We start from the raw sequence: 11,559 nt of genomic DNA, 5'->3' as shown, positions 1-11,559 counted from the left end.
GAGGGGGGGGGGAGGGATTGCATTGGGAGTTATACCTGATGTAAATGACGAGTTGATGGGTGCAGTAGACCAACATGGCACAAGTATACATATGTAACAAACCTGCACGTTATGCACATGTACCCTACAACTTAAAGTATAATAATAATAAATAAATTAAACAAAAAAAAAAAAAATAAAATAAAATAAAATAAAATAAGCATGATTTTTATTATTAGGAAAGCATAAATATTACTAAATTGACCATATGGTGTTCAAGATGGGTAGAACTGAGAGATGTATGAAACAGCGATGTATTAGAAATGGTACTTACTTAACTGTTACTGGAAAAGACCCATGGAGAACAGATACTGATACAAGCCAAGGGTTTATTCACAATTGGCATAATTGATCCTCTTTTAACAGATAAATTTCATAAAGTTAAACATTCAGTAGATTAAAAATCAATAAATTAATATCATTTCATAGTTTTATATTTTGAAGTGTTTAAGCCTATAAGCTGAAATATGTAAATATGGTTTATGTGCTAATAGTTTGTGAAATGTACATTTTTCCTAATTTTAATTAATAATAATTGAACAAATTGTGTTTTCAAATTTTCATTTTGTTTTCTGTTACACATCAATTGACTGAAAATCTCTACCACTATTTCACTGTACTCTCCAATTATACAGCTCTATTGTGTAGAATAATGTGAAATAGCTTTTATGAGAAAAAAATTTAATTAACATTTTGTGACTGAATCTATATCAGGTTTTTGATGATGTAGTACTTAAAGCACAATATGTGTCTTCATAAATAAAAATTAATACTGTATTTTATAAAGTTAATCATGAAAGAAAGCATTATCTCAAATTATTGAAGCAAAATAGTAGAAAAGCAGTCAGAGCTGGAAAGATTTAAAAGAAAGTAATTATTCCAGTTATGTTAACTATCTTATGCCTCATTCTTACCGCCATTATTATCAGTTCTTCTTTCTATTTATTTATCTGTTAATTTAATTTCTACTCCAGAGTACAAGTTTTGGTATTATAAAGAGAGATTATTATGCAACCCATAGACACTTTACTCAAATTACTCACAGCATAGTGTAAAACGATAGATAACCAGACATATATACTGCTGTAAGGAGCACATAGTGAGCTGGGCCCAAATATAGACTGACGACTGGGGGTGTGAGTTTTACCAGAGAACAGCTCCTCCCAGAAGCAAAAGCCCTCCACATTTTGAAGAATAAGTAGGAAATGGGCATATTGGTGGAACAGTAAACTTTCTAGTCAAAGGGTTCTGCTTTGGCAATATGGCTGAATTGATAAACTATAAGCTCTGACTGTCCACCACGTGTGACTTTCCAATCTCTTACTCCTCAGACTCAGTGTCTACTCCTTTGTAACCTATGCTTCTGCAACCATATCAGATGTCTCCTCTAGCCAATCTCTCTGTCTCTCAAAGGACTCTATAATGTACATAACTGACAGAACTTGTTTTTTGAAGTAACATATTTAAAATAAATCATGTCAGTATTCCACTCTAAAATATTCACTGCCTCCTCACCACCCATACAATAACACCTGAAGACCTTACCATGATATTTAGAGTGTGCCTATCATTTTGAACTCAGTCTAGTGTCTGAGTCTCTGATTCCCAACTGTCTTCATCCCATGCAGTTCAACACTGTTGACACCCTTTTATTTCCAGTATAGACCACACCCCATATGAGTTTGCACATGCTTGTTTCTTGAGAACAGAATTCCCTTCTCTAACTTTTCTTCAGATAGTTTATACTTTGTCTTCTATTTAGAAATTCTCATTTGCTCTTCAGGATTTATTTTAAAAGGCTGGTTGCAAAATGATGGTTTAGAAGCAGTTGATCTTCCGCTCCCATCAGGAAACAACAAAAAATTACTAGATATGGAATCACATTGTCAGCAAAAAGAGATCATTTGACTTATTTTTTTTCTTTTCCTATTTACAGGCCTTTGATTTCTTTCTCTTGCCTGAATGCTCTGCCTACAACTTCCAATACTATGTTGAATAAGAGTGGTAAGAGTGAGCATCCTTGTCTTGTGTCTGTCATCAAAGGGTATGCTTTTTTTCCCATTAAGTATGACATTGGCAGTGGGTTTTTAATAGATGGCTCTTATTACTTTGAGGTATGTTCCTTCAATGCCTAGTTTGTTGAAGGTTTTTATCATGAAGGGATGTTGCATTTAATTGAATGCTTTTCTCTGCATCTCTTGAGATAATCATATGGTTTTTATTTTTAATTCTGTTTATAGGGTGAATCACACATTGATTTGCAGTCTATTTTATCTACTATAAGTATAGCTACTTCAGCTCTTTTTTGGTTTCAAATCGCAAGGAATATCTTTTCCCACACCTTCATTTTATTTAATTTGTGTCTTTATAGGTACAGTGGGTTTCTTGTAGGCGGCATATAATTTTGCATATTTAAATGCATTCAACCACCCTAGGTATTTTAATCAGAAAGCTCAGTCCATATACACTGTGTTATTGATAATAAGTAAGAACTTTTTGTTGTCTGCTGTTTCTTTATTAACTCCACTCTTTCTTTTTTCTTTTTTTTTTTACTGAGTTTTTCTGGGGTTAAGTGGTTTTCTGGTACTATATTTTAATTTATTCCTCTATTTTTAGCAAATCTATTATAGGTGCTGATGCTTCAGTTACCATAAGGCTTACAAAAAGCATATAATAGATATAGCAGGTTATTTTAAAGAGATGACAATATATCTTAGATCACAAAGAAAATAATAGAAGCAAATAAAAATTTTTTTAAAAATGCACACTTCAACTGTATTTCTCCAAGTTTCCATTTATGTTTTCTCAATTTATATATTTGATTTGATATTATTTAAATCTCTGTTCCTGCCCAAATGTCATGTCGACTTGTAATCCACAATGTTGGATGTGGGACTTGGGGTAAGGTCATTGGATCATGAGGGTAGCTTTCCCTCTTGGTGCTGTGTCATGATAGTGTCTTTATAGTGAGTGAGTTCACATGAGATCTAGTTGTTTAAAAGTGTGTAGCACCTCCCCCACCTCTCTTCTACTATGCAGCAAGTATGCATATTATACATTATTAAATATAAAAGGGTTCAGTCAATGTGTTCTGTAAAATGCCAGACAATAATACTGTAGGTTTTGCAGGACATTCAGTCTCTATTGCAACCACTCATCTGAGCCACTGAAGTACAAAAGCAGTCATAGAAAATGCCTAACTTAATAGTTGTGGTTGTATTCCCTTAATACTTGGCTAAAACAGGGAGTGGCCTAGATTTGATTTGCAGGCTGTAGTTTGCTGACCACTGGGATAGAAAAATGTGTTAAAACTTCATAATATAACCTGTTACATGTTCTGCAACCCCAAGATGCTAGGATCATATATAGTCTTTTTTTCAGCAATAACAAATTTTATTTTGCATAATTATAAATATTTTCTAAAATCGTGAATATAAACAATAAGAAGATAACCCAAATTGAAATATTTCTAGATTTTCAAAATAGTTTGAAACTTCACAATAACTTTACATGATGGTGTATCTTTCAAACTCATATGAAACCCAAGTAGCAGAAAACTATAGACTCAGCTTCCTTCATAGAGGATTTTAAAAACTTGACTGCCACTTTCTCACAACTATGTTTTAAAGGTCTATGGTTGCCTTATTTTGAAATGCAGAAATGAGTCTACAGAGACCAAGTTGAACAGCATTGTTTGGCTTGAATTGGGTATATGTCTTAAATGTTTCTATGCTTTCACTTTTGAAGTATAGTTACATCCTACCTTTAATAAAGAAGTATACCTGAAAGAAAGATGTAGAGTTTGTAAACATAAAACTCAAGTGCCCAAAACAATATAATAATCTAATATTGTGAATGTAGAGATGAGTGACTTCTTATTTACTAATACTAGTTCTGTTGTTTTCCTGCTGAGGAAAGTCACATTTTTTTTTTTTTACCATGTATGAGATGAAATATTCTGCTATAAAATTAAACGTTATGATTTATGTGATTTATTAAGTGTAAAAAAAGGGTAATTAGTTTTTTAGTGCCAGAGGCATGTCTAAATTATTTGAGTGGAATGCAGCTGGTTTTGTGATAAGCTCATAACTGTGGGTCAATGGGAAATAATTGATACTTTTCCTTTCCCCTAGTACCTGGATATTTTTTTTAAAATTATTGTTTTCATTGAACTCAACTGTAGGTGGAAGTCATTGAAGCTCATAATTCATCATTTTTGAGGGTCTGTGTCAAAATAGTGAAAATACAACCTGGCGGACACGTTTGAACCTTCAGACATTTCAACTATAATGTAAAATTGAAAAAAAATAGGAAAATAGTATTAGCAATTAACTTATTCTTGTATCGTGCTATATTTTTGGACTCACATTTTTTTTTACACGATAGGAACTACTGCTAGGATTTCTCCTGGAGACGAAGCTTGACAGCCTGCTCTCAGCTGGGGTTTCTCTTCTCCAGAATATGACTCTAAATACCTTTTGTCTTTTCCATGTGTCTCCTTCAGGGTCTGGAATGGCAATTACCCAAAGGGGACTGTTTTGGTGGTAATGGCAAAAGTGCACATGCACAAGCACACACAAACAAATACATACACAAACACTCCAGAATTATGTGTGTCCTCTTATGGCCTTGCTGTATAAGTAATTCATTGTCATTTTTACACAGATGCCTTTGTCCAAAGCAAATAACTTAGCTAAATCCACAATCTAGGAATGAGGATGCACTCAGTGCACCTGACAAAGCAAAAACAGGGGTGTGGGATGTAGCTATTAGAAAAGATGAACAATTACAGTTTTACAAGCTATCATATTTATCTCTTGTGCAAACAATATGATTTACATTTTACCACATGTCACTTTTTCGGAATAACAAAAAGTACTGTATACAATTCAAAAGTTTTGATCACAATTTATCTATCAAGTCTACTTAGTTAATTCTAGTTTACAAAATTAATTTACAAACTTTAAAAATGGATTTAATTTTATTCGATTATTATTGGTTTATTATGCAAATATTTATATAACATAGACAATAATTATACAGACAAGTATCACCAAGGCACAGCTTATGCTATCAATTAATTGATAAACTAAGCATAGGTATGTAATCAAGTGGTAGTGTTTCAAACCAAACATTCTGGTCAGTCCTAATAGTTGAAAGAGTATTATGGAAATTTTGAAGAGATTATAATTCAGATTCGAGAGTAGGTTAATGAGGAAAGTCTCAGGATTTAACTTTTCAACAGAATCTTGAAAGAGGAGTAGGACTGCAGTGACAGTGGTAAAGATCATTCCAGGCAAGAGGTAACAGCAACAGCATGGGCAAAGGCATAGGGATGAGAGCTTGCCATGTCTGATAAGGTACATGTCATGGAGGAAGGCAACAGAGAGTATATGTGAGATCAGAACAAGCAGAGATGTAAATTAACATTCCTTATCCCAGAATATCAAATGAGTCAGTGCAATTGCTATTTTTGTGTCTTTATATTAAAGTGTGCCATCTGGCCAACAGACAAAATGGACTTCTCTTGGCTAACTGAGGTGCTCAAAGTTAAAACAGACCTAGGTGGCCATGTAGGAGTGAGGAAGTGGTCACATACTTTGTGTTCTTGGCAGGACGTTGTAAAAGTATCACAGGGCCTCCGTTTCTTCGGTCAGGACAAATCAGTTCCTGTTTTGTTGGTGCCATGATCAATTGCAGCCAGAACTCCCCCATCCACATGGGTAATTTGAAAGAAAAATCTGACAAAGACTTTTGGTTTGAGCCATGGAAGCCAACCGATTAGAACTCAGCTGTGCTGAACAATTAGTATTAAGTGAGTTTCAATTCTTTTCTGTAAATGAAGCTGATTGGAAACCTAGGCAGGAACTTTCGGTGTAAAACGCGAACCTTCTTCTTTTTTTTCTAGAATGCACCTTGATTTTACACCAAAGGCTGTATCTCTTTGGTTTTCAAACTGTTCACTGGACTTTAGTGTCTTTCCTCCAAATTGCTTCTCAGAGAACTTTTGTTCAACCTGGGATGAAACAATTACTAGAAAAAATCAAGGAAATAAATGCATAAAGGGCCTGTTAGACTTCATGTTTCACAGTGGGGATACCCAAAAGGTAAACCATCAAACAAAAATTGGGGGGCAAGTAGTTTGCTTGAAAGATACACACAGAAAGAAGAAAGAGTGGGGACCTAAGAAAGAATAAAAGGGAAGAAAACCAATATGAGGTACGTTAAGTGTGTGTTACTGATGTAGCAAACTCTTGCTCACTTCCTCTGGGTACCTACAGAACTGTTGTGGAATATGACTCAAAATCTAAAGTGACTAAATCTTGTGTTTTCTACCAACACCCACTTCCCATTTGTTTAGGGTTGCTCTAGGGGTATCAAGTCTTCAGGACTTCCAGCTGATGGATGAGCTCAGTCCTTTTCTATGAACAGAAAATGCCCTGTTCCAAATAAAAGTAGAAAGACCAAGGTATCTGTCACCTAGGCAACATATTAAAACAAGTGTCCCAATACTGTAATTTTATAGAAATATAGAAATATGGGTAACATAAAAAGATCACAAGGAAGTTTACTTACTTTAAAATGGTAGTTAACTCTGGGGAGAAAGGATGGAGAATAAGGTTCCATATATTTTAATGGAATCCCTGTATTTTTATTGTTTTACAAAATAGATCTGAAGTTAATATATAAATATTTGAAAAATTGTAGCTGTGAATACATAGGTGTTTTCATATTATTTTATATCCTTTTCTGTATGTTTGAAATATTCTTGAATCTTCCAAATGTGTAAAGAAAATATTTAAGTATGATGAAGAAAATTTGCTTAAAGTCTACAAATCTCCAACATTTAATGTGTTGCATGAATTTGCATCATTCTCAGATAAAAATATATATATTTAAATTGTAGCAAAATTCAAATATATCCAATTATTATAAGCTTTTAATTACTGTAGTCTGGTTTAATAGCATTTGAATATGAATATGGTTATACCTAATAATGTAAGTCCAATACAAATTCCCTCAGGCCACAGCAGCCCAAGTTTACCAGTAACTTTCGTCGCATTTATGTGAGACCTCAGTTCTAATCAGACATATATTACTTCTTCCTCTTTAGCTGTTTTTTTGTGGGAGGCCCATACTGGTTTCCTATAAGCTCAGGGGCTCAAGTATGCTCTTGTCCTCTTATTGTCCCCTAGCTTTATTTTCATTGTGAGATATCTGCAAGGCTATTGGTAGAACCATTGGGTTAGGCAGGTCAAGAATTAGAAAACCCTCAAAATGCTGAGTTGTTACTGAATGTTCTTTATTCTTCTGTTAGACTCTGAAACACTCCTTTCAGTTCCTGGAGTCTTAGAATGCTTTTTGTTAACTCTCAGCCTTTATTTAAAGTCTTCCCTACAAAGAGTCAGATCTATTTGATGGAGTTGCTTAGAAAGAGACACCACCATGTTCTCCCTAATTGCCCTCTAAATAAATATTTTGAAAATTTATTAGATGGGTGCAAAAGTAATTGCAGTTTTTGCCATTACTTTTAATGACAAACACTGCAATTACTTTTGCACCAATCTGCATATTGTATAAACTCAAACAAGGGAATAACCAGAGGGAGAGAAGCACGTTCACTACCAGTTCACTAGATGTCCATTTTCTACCTCCTTATGTAGGCTAGTCTAGAGTTAGCAATCAATACTTAATACTAGAATCTATGGTCATATCTCTCATCTACATTATATAAGTCAGCAAGCCTTCTTGAAGATGGGATAAGTGCCTTGTGATATATAAACAGTAACATGACACTAATGCTTTGGTATATTTAGAAAATATATAATTAGCATAATGTGGCCAGGTTTATTTATGTCTGCCTTTTCATTCCTGGTAATATTGATGTTAATGTGGTAGTTGCAAGCAGCTTTCAATTTCTTGGCAGTTCAATTCCACAGTACTTTAATTCATTATTTGCTGTAAGGCAGAGAGGAAGGTTGAAAAGTATACTTCAGCTGTAGTTTCTTCTTTACAGATTTAGAGAGACTGAAGAATTCCTAATACAAAACTAAAGAATGCATTATGGAATTACCTTTCTGAAATTGTATCATAGCTGTTTAACCATTGCCAGAACTAAATAAAGCTATGTTTTTCACTGAGATTCTAAACTGAAATTATAGTATATGTGCAAATGCCATTTGAATATTTCTGACAAAGATAAGCAGTGCAACGAGTTGATGCTTCTGTTGAAAGGGGATAAAACCACTCTACTGGCAAGGCATTTATCATTACAGGAAATTATAAAAAAGTATCAGTAATTTTATTCCCCATTCTGAGATGATCACTCATAGCTATGGTCTCTGTTATTGCAATAACAAATTAAGAAATAATATTTCCCCCAGGAAAATGTGGGATGTTTTAATGTTTTATGGCAGAAAGACATTTTTGCAGACATTGCAGAAAGTTAATGTCTCCTTTAAATTGGGCTATAATTCAAAGAGAACTATGAAATGCATCTGCGAAGAGTCAGCCAAATAAGTAAGCTTATTCTTTCAGTTTATTCCCAAAATATTTTTGATTTTTTGTTGCTGTTGCTCATTTTGTGACTACAGGATGCAATGCAGTTTGCTTGTATTACATATGTCCTTGGTTAGGAAAAATTAAATATTCCTAAATAATGGTGTGTAACACTCAGTGTAAGGATAAGTTGAAGATATTATGTAAGTTCTCCATTCTCCACCTGCATTTCACCATTTTTCATGCATTATTCCATTCGTTAATGTACAAATATTTATTGAGCAACTACTATTTAGCAGGCAATATACTATGGGCTGGGTATTCTGTGTTGAGAGAGACTGGCAAAAGCAAGTAATAAATAAATGGTATATAATAACCCCATAATAAAACGTCAAAGAAAAAGTTAGAATGGATTATTCCTGTAAAAAAAGTATCTATCTATTTTTAAAATGTTAGTTTTCTACAGTATCTGCATTTTTTGTTTCCTAATGGAAATAAAATTTTGCTTTAATGTAGTCAACTATATATTTATACATTTATTCTTTAAAGTATTTAATTGTGATATATACATTTAATTTTTAAAAGTATATAAATGTATAGGAATGGTTCAAAGACAATAAAATTATCCCTCTTATATCCAGCTTCAGAATTAGCAGATCATCAGTACATGCCTTCAGCTCTCTCTACCTGCCCTTAGAGTATTACCTCCTTTCTCTTCCCAATGTTAAATGTTATTGCAAATACTTTTATAATACTATTTCAACTCTTTATAATTTTGCTACCTACTTGCTTAGCATCACTAACTTTAAAAATTATAAAGATAAATCATAGTATATGTGTTATTCAGCAATTAGCTAGATGTGCTTAATAATATGTTTGCAATTTCTCCACTTCTACACATGTAGCTGTAGTTCATACAGATTTAGTGTTTCATTGTGTAGCAATAACAAAATTGTTTTTCCATTTCATGTTTGATAAATGTGCAAACTGTTTTCCACACTTTTGCAGAGAAGTGATTATATACAAATGTTAGTGAACATTACTGTGCACATCGCTGGGGGAACATAGACAATCATTTCTCCAGAATACACATAATAATGTTATTACTGAATCGCATGTCCAGCTTTACACGATAACTAAAACAGTTTAAAAACAGAAAACAAAGACATTTAATGCACAATGTGAGGATGAAAAACTATATAACCAACTTAAATGCAAAAAAAAAAAAAGTAATTCAACATCCATTTACTAAACAACAACAGCAACAAAACTTGCATACTAAAAAGACAGGAAATTCGGTCATCAGCAGAGCCTGGGTCCTGTCCTCTTGTTCTCCTTCCCAGACAGCATGAGCTTCACCACTCACTCTACTGTCACCAACTACCGGCCCCTGGGTTCTGTCCAGGCATACAGCTAAGGCGCTCAGCGTCTATGCAGGTGCTGGGGCCACTGGTTGCCAGATCTCTGTGTCCCGCTCCACCAGTTTCCGGGGAAGCTTGGGACCCGGGGGCTTGGCCGCGGGGATGGCCTGGAGGATGTGGCAGGAATGGGAGGCTTCCAGAAGGAGGAGACCATGCAAAGCCTGAACGACCGCCTGGCCTCCTATCTCGACAGAGTGAGGAGCCTGTAGAACAAACTGGAGGGTGGAGAGCAAACATAGGGTGCACCTGGAGAAGAAGAGACCCCAGGTCAGAGACTGGGGTGATTACTTCAAGACCATTCAGGACCTGAGGGCTCAGATCTTCACAAATACTGTGGACAATACCCACATTGTTCTGCAGGTCAACAATGCTGGTCTTGCTGCTGCTGACTTTAGAGTCAAGTATGAGACAGAGACGGCCATGTGCCAGTCTGTGGAGAGAGAAATCCAGGGGCTCTACAAGGTCATGGATGACACCAAAGTCACTTGGCTGCAGCTGAAAACATAGATCGAGGCTCTCAAGGAGGAGCTGCTCTTTATGAAGAAGAACCATGAAGAGGAAGTAAAAGGCCTGCAAGTCCAGATTGCAGTTCTGGGTTAACCATGGAGGTAGATGGCCCCAAATCTCAGGATCTCACCAAGATCATGATAGACATCCGAGCCCAATATGATGAGCTGGCTCAGAAGAACTGAGAGGATCTAGAAAAGTACTGGTCTCAGCAGATTGAGGAGAGCACCACAGTGGTCACTACTCAATCTGCTGAGGTTGGAGCTGCTGAGGTGACGCTCATGGAACTGAGACATACAGTCCAGTCCTTGGAGATCGACCTGGACTTGATGAGAAATATGAAGGCCAGCTGAGAAAATAGCCTGAGGGAGGTGGAGGCCTGCTAAGCCCTGCAGAAGGAGCAGCTCAACAGGATCCTGCTGCACCTGGAGTCGGAGCTGGCACAGACCCGGGCAGAGGGGTAATGCCAGGCCCAGGAGTAAGAGGCCCTGCTGAATATCAAGGTCAAGCTGGAGGCTGAGATCACTACCTACTGCCGCCTGCTGGAAGACAGCGAGGATTTCAGCCTTGGTGATGCCCTGGACAGCAGCAACTAACTCCATACAAGCCATCCGAAAGACTGCCACCCGCTGGAAAGTGGATTGCAAAAGGGTGTCAGAAACCAAGGACACCAAAGTTCTGAGACATTAAGCCAGCAGAAGCAGGTTCTCTTTGGGGAGCAGGAGGCCAATAAAAAGTTCAAAGGTCAAAAAAAAAAAAAGAAAAGAAAATTCATTGATGAATTTTTAACTTCTAATGTTCCTATGTTCACTTAATTGTAGCCTTTAATGCTTCATATCCCCACGCTAAGTCAGTGGTTTCTTTGATAAATCTTTATTTTATTCTCAAATTTACTTACTTTTATCATGAGGGTCTTTAGCAGTATCAATTCTAAATGCTGTCTTAATTTCAGGCCATCTATTCACTTTTTATGTAAAATAGAAGTTTGAGTCAGTCTGTATTCAAATTCATTTGGTGGATTCCCCCATCCATATATTTCCTATTCATTTATTTATTTAGCAAAGATTAATTGAGTCTTACTATTTCCCGAGTA

At 35.6% G+C, this 11,559-nt stretch overlaps 1 pseudogene; it reads left to right on the top strand.

Moving 5' to 3' along the window:
• The first annotated feature begins 8,698 nt into the window (after positions 1–8,698).
• On the top strand, positions 8,699–11,156 carry LOC112607714 (annotated as a pseudogene).
• The last annotated feature ends 403 nt before the right edge of the window (positions 11,157–11,559 follow it).

Source organism: Theropithecus gelada, chromosome 15, assembly GCF_003255815.1.
Source record: "Theropithecus gelada isolate Dixy chromosome 15, Tgel_1.0, whole genome shotgun sequence".
NCBI lineage: Eukaryota > Metazoa > Chordata > Mammalia > Primates > Cercopithecidae > Theropithecus > Theropithecus gelada.
The sequence above is the reverse complement of the archived record's forward strand: the minus strand, read 5'-3'. Positions and strand labels throughout refer to the sequence as shown.